The sequence below is a fragment of the Heptranchias perlo genome, chromosome 20 (assembly GCF_035084215.1).
Source record: "Heptranchias perlo isolate sHepPer1 chromosome 20, sHepPer1.hap1, whole genome shotgun sequence".
Classification (NCBI taxonomy): domain Eukaryota; kingdom Metazoa; phylum Chordata; class Chondrichthyes; order Hexanchiformes; family Hexanchidae; genus Heptranchias; species Heptranchias perlo.
In genome coordinates this window covers 9,540,916-9,550,678 of record NC_090344.1, presented here as the reverse complement: position 1 = coordinate 9,550,678, position 9,763 = coordinate 9,540,916, and the positions used below count along the sequence as shown (strand labels likewise).

The following is a 9,763-nucleotide window of genomic DNA, read 5'->3' as shown; positions in this document are numbered from 1 at the left end:
GCTTTTTCTTTCTGCCTCCAGCACCTTTGTCTGTATCCTGTTATTGTTCTCTCATGTGTCTCTGCTGGATGATCCAAAATTCAGACCTGTCGCTTCTTCCAGCATTTTCTTCCTTCCACAATCATCGTCCATTTCATTGAGACTTTCCTGCGGCCTTGCCAACTGTAACATTCACTTTCACATTCTTACGCCTTTAAGTTTGCTCCACATCGACCGCTGTTTCTCGGGGGCACATGTCCCGCTCGCACCAATGTTCATTTGTGCCTTGAAACCAATCGATACATTTCGATCTGCGTGACTGTTCCAGAGACAAGCACGAAGAAAGCAGGGCTGGCATTCGGAAGGACAGCGGCATACTTTTCCGTGAAATTTCCATGGGGTATCTTGTGACACGGGGGATGTTAACTGAAGAACTGGGTTTTGTTTTCATGGTCGTTGGCGCTTTTGCCCGAGCAGTTGATGTGCGGGAGAGACGGGCGGCGCGACATAGCTGCGAATGACAGCTGAAAGGTGCACTTTTGTCAGTCTGGGCGGTACAGTAAGACCGGAAATGTTCCGCTTGATCTTAATAGGTCTGTGGAAATGTCCGATTGAAAAGGAATGAGGTGAAATGAGAAGCGCGGGAATGGTGAAAAAGTGTCGATGACAGGAGGTTGGCCGTGAGCGAAAGGTCCTTTGAATGTCCGGCGCGGAGGGGATTTTGTTCAGAAACGACAGACTTTAAAGCGTGTGGGGAAAGTGAAGTGCGAGCTTTGTCCTTGGCTCAAACTGGGTGTTTTCAGGAAAACAGCCATTGTGAATTCACAAAAATGAAAACAGAAAATGCTGGTAAGGTTTCAGCCCTCTGAACTTTTTCATCAGAAATCAGTTGCCTGCTATGTCGGAGATTAGCTTAACTGTCTAAGATGCTGGAGTCAATTTTTCGATTATGTGGGTTCGAATCTCATCTCTGCCACAATTAATAAAGCTGTTTATTTTGGCCGCCTCACCTCAAAATCTTCTTTCCAAAGAAGCGCGTTTCCGCATTGCTGGCTGACATCTGTTTGCACAAATCAGCAAAGTCTGAATTGCCACCCACAATGTTTCTTGCACGGAGGTGTTGGGAGTGTCAGGGGTGATCTCGGTGAAATATCAATCAAAGTGCGCAATGGTTCCCTGGTAAACGAGATATCTCTTATGGTGAGCATAAGATGAAAGATATGTACCATAATTATGTATTTCTTCTTTGCATCACACTAGGATTTATTATCAGGGAATGGACATGAGCAGGTCGATTTACGTCATGCTCCGGTCGCTTTGCATCGCCCCCTGCACATAGAATAGAATCATAGAAAGGTTACAGCATGGAAAGAGGCCATTCGGCACATCGAGTCCGTACCGGCTCTCTGCAAGAGCAATCCAGCAACACCCCACCGCCCCACCCCGCCCTTTCCCTGTAGCCCTGTATTTTTTTTTCGTTTGAAATACTTATCCAGTTCCCTGTTGAAGGTAATGATTGAATCTGCCTCCACCACGCCCTCGGGCGGTGCATTCCAGATCCTAAACACTCGCTGTGTAAAAAGGTTTTCCCTCATGTCACCTTTGGCTCTTTTGCCAAACACCTTCAATCTATGTCCTCTCGTTCTTGACCCTTCCGCCAATGGGAACAGTTTCTCTCTATCTCCTCTGTCCAGATCCTTCAATATTTTGAATACCTCTATTAAATCTCCTCGCAACCGTCTCTGTTCCAAAGAGAACAACCCCAGCTTCTCCAGTCTATCCATGAAACTAAAGCCCCTCATTCCTGGAATCTTTCCAGGAATCACCCACCATCAACATCCTGGTGATCACCATGAACCAGAAAGTTAACTGGACCAGCCACATAAATGCTGGTGCGACAAGAGCAGGTAAGAGGCTGGATATTCTGCGCCGAGCAACTCACCTCCTGACTCCCCAAAACCGTCCCACCATCTGCAAGGCGCAAGTCAGGATTGTAATAGAATATCATGTGATGGTCATCTACATGAAATGTTAACTCTGTATCTATAATCTAAAGATTCTGCCTGACCTGCTGAGGATGTGCAGCATTTCGTGTTTTCATTTCAGCTTGGCAACATAGCCAGTATTTTAATTTTGAATAAAGGAGCTTTCGCGAATTTGCGCATGCGACGAGGTGGCCGAGTGATTAAGGCGATGGACTGTTAATCTATTGTGCTCTGCACGCGTGGGTTCGAGTTTCATCGTCGTCGATTTTGTGTTTAACCTTGTTTCTTTCATTCAGTCCATCCAGAAAGTCGGGTCCCTTCCTTCTCGAAACGGCAGACGGAGGTTTTTGCGTTGAAATCAGCAACAGTTCCTTCCAAGAAGGTGTTGAGATTGCAAGGTCGCGAATAATCACAGTGCACAGTGGTGTCATTGCAAAACGAGTAAATCTTATGGTCAACGTAAGAGAAACTTATGTACCATAATTACGATTTATGTCCGGATCATTCCGAGTCTGTGTCTGTTTAAAAGCGATGTTCTGGAAGTCTCGAATCATTCCGTGTCTGTGTCTGTTTAAAAGGGATGTTCTGGAAGTCTCGAATCATTCCGTGTCTGTGTCTGTTTAAAAGGGATGTGCTGTCAGTCCCGGATCATTCCGTATCTGTGTCTGTTTAAAGGGGATGTGCTGTAAGTCCCGGATCATTCCGTGTCTGTCTGTTTAAAAGGGATGTGCTGTAAGTCCCGGATCATTCCGTGTCTGTGTCTGTTTAAAAGGGATGTGCTGTAAGTCCCGGATCATTCCGTGTCTGTGTCTGTTTAAAAGGGATGTGCTGTCAGTCCTGGATCCTTCCGAGTCTCCATCTGTTTAAAAGGGATGTGCTGTAAGTCCCGGATCATTCCGTGTCTGTTTCTGTTTAAAAGGAATGTGCTGTCAGTCCCGGATCATTCCGTGTCTGTGTCTGTTTAAAAGGAATGTGCTGGAAGTCCCGGATCATTCCGTATCTGTTTCAACCGATATTCTTGATACCTTTTTCCTTCTGAACTGAAATGACGATCCTCTCTGGAGAAGAAGGTTCATCGCCTGCTGTTGAGATCAAATTCATTCTGCTGGGCTTCCATTCCAATCTCCGCACTCTATCCCCCATTCAGTCCCACCCCGCCTGGACATTATAATCTGCGATTTTCATAAGGGAATGGAGAAGCCGAATATCACGGTTATAATTTTTTTGGCTCCACAACACCGAATATTATCAATTCCAACGATTCAGAAGGTAATCATAGAATCATAGAATCTTACAGCATAGAAGGAGGCCATTCGGCCATCGTACCTGTGCCGGCTATTTTTCGAAGACCTGTCCAAATTAGACCCACACCCCAGATTTTCCCCATAACCCTGCAAATTAGTCCTTCAAGTACATGTCCAATTGCCTTTTGAATGCTCCTGTGGAATCTGCTTCCACCACCCTTTCAGGAAGTGCGTTCCTGATCTTAACAAACCCTGTGTGTGAAAAAAAATCTCTTAGATTCCTCTCTAGTTATTTTCCCAATTATTTTAAATCTGTGACCTTTGGTTACCGACCCAGTTGCCAGAGGATACAATTTCTCCCTACTTGTACTTTGAAAACCCCTCATTATTTTGAATACCTCAATTAGGTCTCCCGTTAACCATCTCTGCTGTAAGGTGAATAATCCCAGCTTCTCCAATCTCTCCAAATAACTGAAGTCCCTCATCCCTGGTATCATCCAGGTCAACCTGCTCTGAATCCCCTTCAATCCCTTTTCATCCTTCGTATAGTATGGTGCCCAGAACTGTACAATACATTCCAGCTGAGGCCTAACCAGTGATTTGTAAAGGTTTAGTGTGAATTCCTTGTATTTAAATTCAATGCCCCCATTTACAAAGCCAAATATCCCATACGCTTTTTTAACTACCTTATCAACTTGCCCTGTTTTGTGAATATGCTCCCCCAAGTCCCTCTGCTCTTGCAACCCCGCATAAATTGTTCCATTTAGATTATACTGCCTCTTCTTGTTCTTCTTCCAAAAGTGCATCACTTCACACTGATCGGCGTTAAATCTGTCACGTGACTGCCCATTTCACCAGTCTGTCCATGTTCTCCTGAAGTCTGCTACTATCTTCCTCACTATTTTCTACGTTGCCAAGTTTTGTATCATCCCCAAACTTCGAAACTGTACTCCCTATTCCTACATCCAAGTCATGTATATATAACAAGAAAAGCAATACTCCTAATACCGACCCCTGGGGGATCCCACTGCATATTTCTCTCCAGTCAGAAAAACATCCGTTCACCACGACTCTCTGCCTCCGATCCTTTAGCTAATTACGTGCTCACGTTACCACCGGTCCTTTGATCCCACGTGCTTCTAGTTTTCGAATAAGTCTGTTGTATGTTAATTTCTAAAATGTGTCCTCAAAATAACTGTAACCCCGTAATTTTATTCTTAAGCAATGAGAATACAGATATTAAGACCGAATGATAGATTGGGTTCATTCCCATTACCCGAAGGTGACGGGACCCGAGGAGGTGAAAACCCATCTGGGATTATAGTTTCCAAAAACGGAGACGGAATATAGCAAAGCTCATCCCGTCGAAATCCAACAATTGGACTGAAGATCCGACATTCTGGAAACCCGGGCGTTCCAGAAACCCTTCTCGAACGCCCGGTTTCCAGACCTGGCCGTTAAAAGAAGACGGATAAGTCCATCAGGGGGAAACACAGAGAGAGAGAAGAAACGCAGACAGAGAGTGAGAGACATGCAAAGAAAAATAGTATAATTCTCCAAATTCTGTGATTGAGCAGAATTTAAGGTACAGCTTAAAGGCAATTCGTGAAATCTTAGAGATGGACAAAGGGGAAGTCTGCCAGACTGCATGTTCGAGGCATTTATCCAACGCTACACGTGCAGTCGGCAGCCGTGTGTGCATTGGTGGTTCAGTGTGTAACCCTTGCCTACGGGCGGTAAACCATGAGTTTGTTTTCAGGACAATGCAGCATCCGTTACCTTTTGTATGCTGTGCCCATGAGATCGCCTGAATTGGGATAAATTCATGTGCCGGCTTCAATCTGTACAACTTCTTGAAAGATTATCTTCATTTCGTCTCCGTGTGTTGCGTGGACAAACCCTCTGCATTCTCTCCTCTGGTGCTCAAACATGCTCTGCTGGAGATAAGTCAAACCTGCCTTCTGCACCGCTGAAAAGATGTGAGAAGCCAATTGGTGATTTTTGACTAAAAATGGGAACACAACGGGTCTCATCCGGGATTTGAACCAATGAAACTCCTTCAGCGAGAATCAGCCCCAAAGACCAACTGGCAAAAGAGCCGTGTAGCCCCTGGAAAACTTCGGTACCACGCAGCCGATCCGCCATCCTTTCAGTACTCTCTGGCCATACAATCCCGCTTTCTTGTACGATACACAATGTAGAATAATGTCAGGTTTTACACTCATTATATCATAACAACAATATCAAATTTGTTCTGAATGTACGACTTGTATTATCAAGTAACACTTTACAGAATGAATTACTCTGAAACGACATTGTCGTCTGTCTCCCCATCGTCATAATTTACACACTACCATAAGTACACGTTACTCAAATTGCTGCTTCCATTCACTATGAGAGCGAAGATCCATGAATGTGGATACATTAGCTACGAATTTATCAGCTGGATTGCACCTTTCCTTTTCCTACTGTCTCAGTCTTTTTTTCCATTCACATTCTCTGCTATTGTTGCCGGTGAGTTCAGCTCTCGCCGTTCAAGGAAGCCTGAGAAGTCCATCGGAGACAACACAGAGAGACAGGAGACAGAGCCACGGAGAAATAGAGAGATGCAGGCAATGAAAATAAAGAGTATAAATGTCAGGTTTTGCAAACTAGCAGAATTTAAGTTACAGATTGGGAGAGATTCCTTCTCGGATCTTGAAATCTTGCAACAGAAGATCTGACACTCATTAAAAGCACCGGCCACGCTGTCGAATCTCTCATTCTGGGAGAGAGATAAATGCGGTCAATTAACTCCAATTAATCTATTTCAGCACTGAAGTGATCTGTAAACAGTTGCTCTGCGAGCAGAATTCAAACCTGCGCAGGAAAACCTCAATTGAATTTTGAGTCCAACGCTTTAAACACTCGGCCACCGCAGCTGTAAACGGCATGTTCGTTCAAATCGGATTCCAAATGGACACTTGCCGCTGTTAAGAACGCGCGCATTGCAGGTTCAGGGGTCGAATTCTCACCTCTTATGCGGGAGACTTTGGTTCGATTTCCGGCCAATGCAGAATCATTCTCACCATTTCGCCCCTCAAGCCTGTTCCGCAATTCAAACAGATCATGGCTGATATATGACCGAACTCCACATAATCGCTTGAGCCCCGTATCGCTTAATAACTTCAGTTTACAAAAATCGATCAATCTCAGGTATAAAATTAACAATTCAGTTCGCATCAACTACCGTTTGCGGAAGAGAGTTCCAAACTTCTACCTCCCTTTGCTTGCAGAGGTGTTTCCCAACTTCACTCCTGAAAGTCCTGACCCTAATATTTAGGCGATGTCCCCAAGTCCTCGACATCCCAACCGGCGGAAATAGTTTTTCTCTATCTACTCCATCAGTTCCCCTTAATACATTGAAAAGTTCGATCAAATCAGCTCTTAATCTACGAAATTCGAGGTAAACCCGAGTTTATGTAATCTCTCCGCGTAATTTAACCCTTGGGGTCCAGGTCTCATTCCAGTAAACCGAAGCTGCACTCGCTCCACAGCCGATATATCCTTCCTAAGGTGCGTTGCCCAGAACTGAATACAGTACTTCAGGTGTGGTCTAAGCAGGGCTTTGTATAGCTGTATCATAATCCCTATCCCCTTGTATTCTCGTCCTCTAGATATAAAGACCAACATTCCATTAACATTTTTGATTATTTTTTGTACCTGTCAATGACATTTTAATGATGTATGTAGATGGACACATCAGTCTTTTTGGACCTCCACTGTTTCGAGCTTTTCACCATTTACAAAGTATTCTGATCTATCTTTTTTGGTCCAAAGTGGATGACCTCACACTTGACTAAATTGATATCGATTTGCCACAATTTTACCCATTCATTTATGATATTAATGCCTCTCTGTAATATGATGTTTCCATTTGCACTGCTGACAATGCTGCCCATCTTGGTGTCATCGGCAAACTTGGATATGTGGCTTTCTATCCCGTCATCTAATATCCGACTGAATTGGAAAAAAATCCAAATTTAGCTTCAAACTCCTCATCATCTTGAGACATTTTATTTCCTTCACGTGTGTTGCGCCGACGATGCTCCGGCATTGAGTCCACTGGAGCTCAAACATCCTCTGGATATAATTCAGTTCCACCAACAGCAACACTGAAAACATGTCAGAAGCCAATTGTTGACTTTTCACTAAAAGGAGGGCTCGTCCGGGATTTGAACCCGGGACCTCTCGCATATCACTCAATGAAACGCCCTAAGCGAGAATCATACCCCTAGACCAACGAGCCGCTTTTACTTCAGCTTTCCAGCCAGTGTAAAAGTTCGTTGCCTCCCACAGCCGATCGGCCATCCTTTCGGACCAGGTCTGTGCATCCAATCTCGTTTTCTGCTCCGGTGTCCATCAATATCAAGTTGCACACTAAATATTTCCAATCACCAATATTAGTCTCCCTTTACCAAATTGGTTTCGAGTGTACGACTTGAGTTGTCAAGTGAGACGTTTCAGAATTATTTGCTCTTAAACTACATTGCTTGGGAGGATACTGAGAGGTGTGTCGATTTGCGGCACGCTCTGTTCCCTTTGCATCGCCTCATGCACATTGAGTTGAATCATGGAAAGGTTGCAGCACGGAAAGTGGCCATTCGGCCCATCGAGTCCGTGCTAGCTGTCTGCAAAAGCAATCCAGCTAGAAACACTCCCCCGCCTTTCCCCGAAGCCCTGCATTTTTTTCCTTTCAAGTACTTATCCAGTTCCCCTTTTGAAAGCCATGATTGAATCTGCCTCCATCACACCCTCGGGCAGTGCATTCCAGATCCGAGCCTCTTGCTGTGTGAAGAAGTTTTTCATCATGTCACCTTTGGTTATTTTGCCAATCACCTGAAACCGATGTCTTCTGCTTCTTGACCCTTCCGCCAATGGGAGCAGTTTCTCTCCATCTTTTGTGTCTGGATCCTTCATGATTTTGAATACCTCTATCAAATCGCTACAAAACCGTCTCTGTTCCGAGGAGAACAACCTCAGATTCTCCAGTCTATCCACGTAACTAAAGTCCCTCATCCCTGCAATTATGCTGGTAATTTTTTTCTGCACCCCCTCCAAGGCCTTCACATCTTTCCTGAAGTGCGGTGTCCCGAACCGGACACAATACTTCAGTTGTGTTCGAACCAATGTGTTATAAAGTTTCATCCTGACTTCTATACTTTTGTACTTTTGTACTCTATACATCTATTTATAAAGCCCAGGACCCCGAATGCTTTTTAACCGCTTTCTCAACCTGCCCTGCCACATTCAACTATTTGTACACATAAACCTCTCTTTGTTCCTGTACCGCTTTCACATTTGTGCCCTGGAGTTTATATTGCCTCTCCTCGTTCTTCCAACCGAAATGTATCACTTTGCATTTTTCTGCGTTAAATTTCATCTGCCACGCCTCCGCCCATGCCACCAGCCTGTCTATGTCATTTGAAGTCTATCACTGCCCTTAACACTGTTTACTACCCTTCCAAGGTTTGTTTCATCTGCAAATTTTGAAATTGTGCTCTGTGCACTAAAGTCCAAGTCATTAATATATATCAAGAAAAGCAGTGGTCCGAGCACTGATCCCTGGGGAACACCACTGTACAACTCTCTCCAGTTCGAAAAACAACCATTCACCAGTAATCTCTGTTTCCTGTCCCTTTCTTGATGATAAGCCTACCATGCGCCACTTTATCAAAGACCTTTTGAAAGTCTATATACACCACATCAACTGAATTGCCTTCATCTATCCTCTCTGTTACCTCATCAAAAACTCTTACAGGTTAGTTAAGCACGATTTGCATTCAACAAATCCGTGCTGGCTTTCCCCAATCAATTCATCCTCGACCAAGTGACTGTTAATTCTGTCCCGGATTATCGTTTCTAAAAGTTTCCCCACCACTGAGGTTAAACTGACTGGCCTATATTTGCTGGGTTTATCCGTGCACCCATTTCTGAACAAGGGTGCAACCTTTGCAATTCTCCAGTCCTCTGGCACCACCCACATATCTAAGGATGTTGATAGTTTATGGCCAGTACCTCTGCAATTTCCACCCTTACTTCCCTCAGCAACCTAGCATGTATCCCATCCGGAACAGGTGATTCACCTACTTTAAGTACAGCCAGCCGTTCAAGTGCCTCTTCTTTATCAATTTTTAGACCATCCAGTATCTCAACTATAAGTTCCTTTGCTGAGACTCTGGCAGCATCTTCTTCCTTGGTAAAGACAGATGCAAAGTACTCATTTGGTACCTCGGCCATCCCCTCTGCCTCCATGAGTAGATCTCCTTGATCGGGCCGAATCCGCCTCTCGCCTCCGCTTACTACCCGTTTACTGTTTACATGCCTGCAGAAGACTTTTGGATTCCCTTTTATGATGGCCGTCAGTCTATCGTCATATTTATCTTTGCCTCTCATTTCCTTTTTCTCTTCCCCTCTGAACTCCCTAATTTCGGCCTGGTGAATGAGAGCATAAAAAAGTTAGCATTTCATTCAGCCGGAAACAGAAAGTTACTGGTTGATTAATGGCGATTTGAA

At 44.4% G+C, this 9,763-nt stretch overlaps 1 non-coding gene across 1 annotated transcript; it reads right to left on the bottom strand.

Annotated features, from left to right (window-relative positions):
• Positions 1-7,407: 7,407 nt before the first annotated feature.
• On the bottom strand, positions 7,408-7,496 carry trnap-agg (transfer RNA proline (anticodon AGG)). Its single transcript is given in 2 exon segments — positions 7,408-7,443; positions 7,461-7,496. It is a non-coding gene; the product is annotated as a tRNA-Pro (tRNA).
• Positions 7,497-9,763: the final 2,267 nt, after the last annotated feature.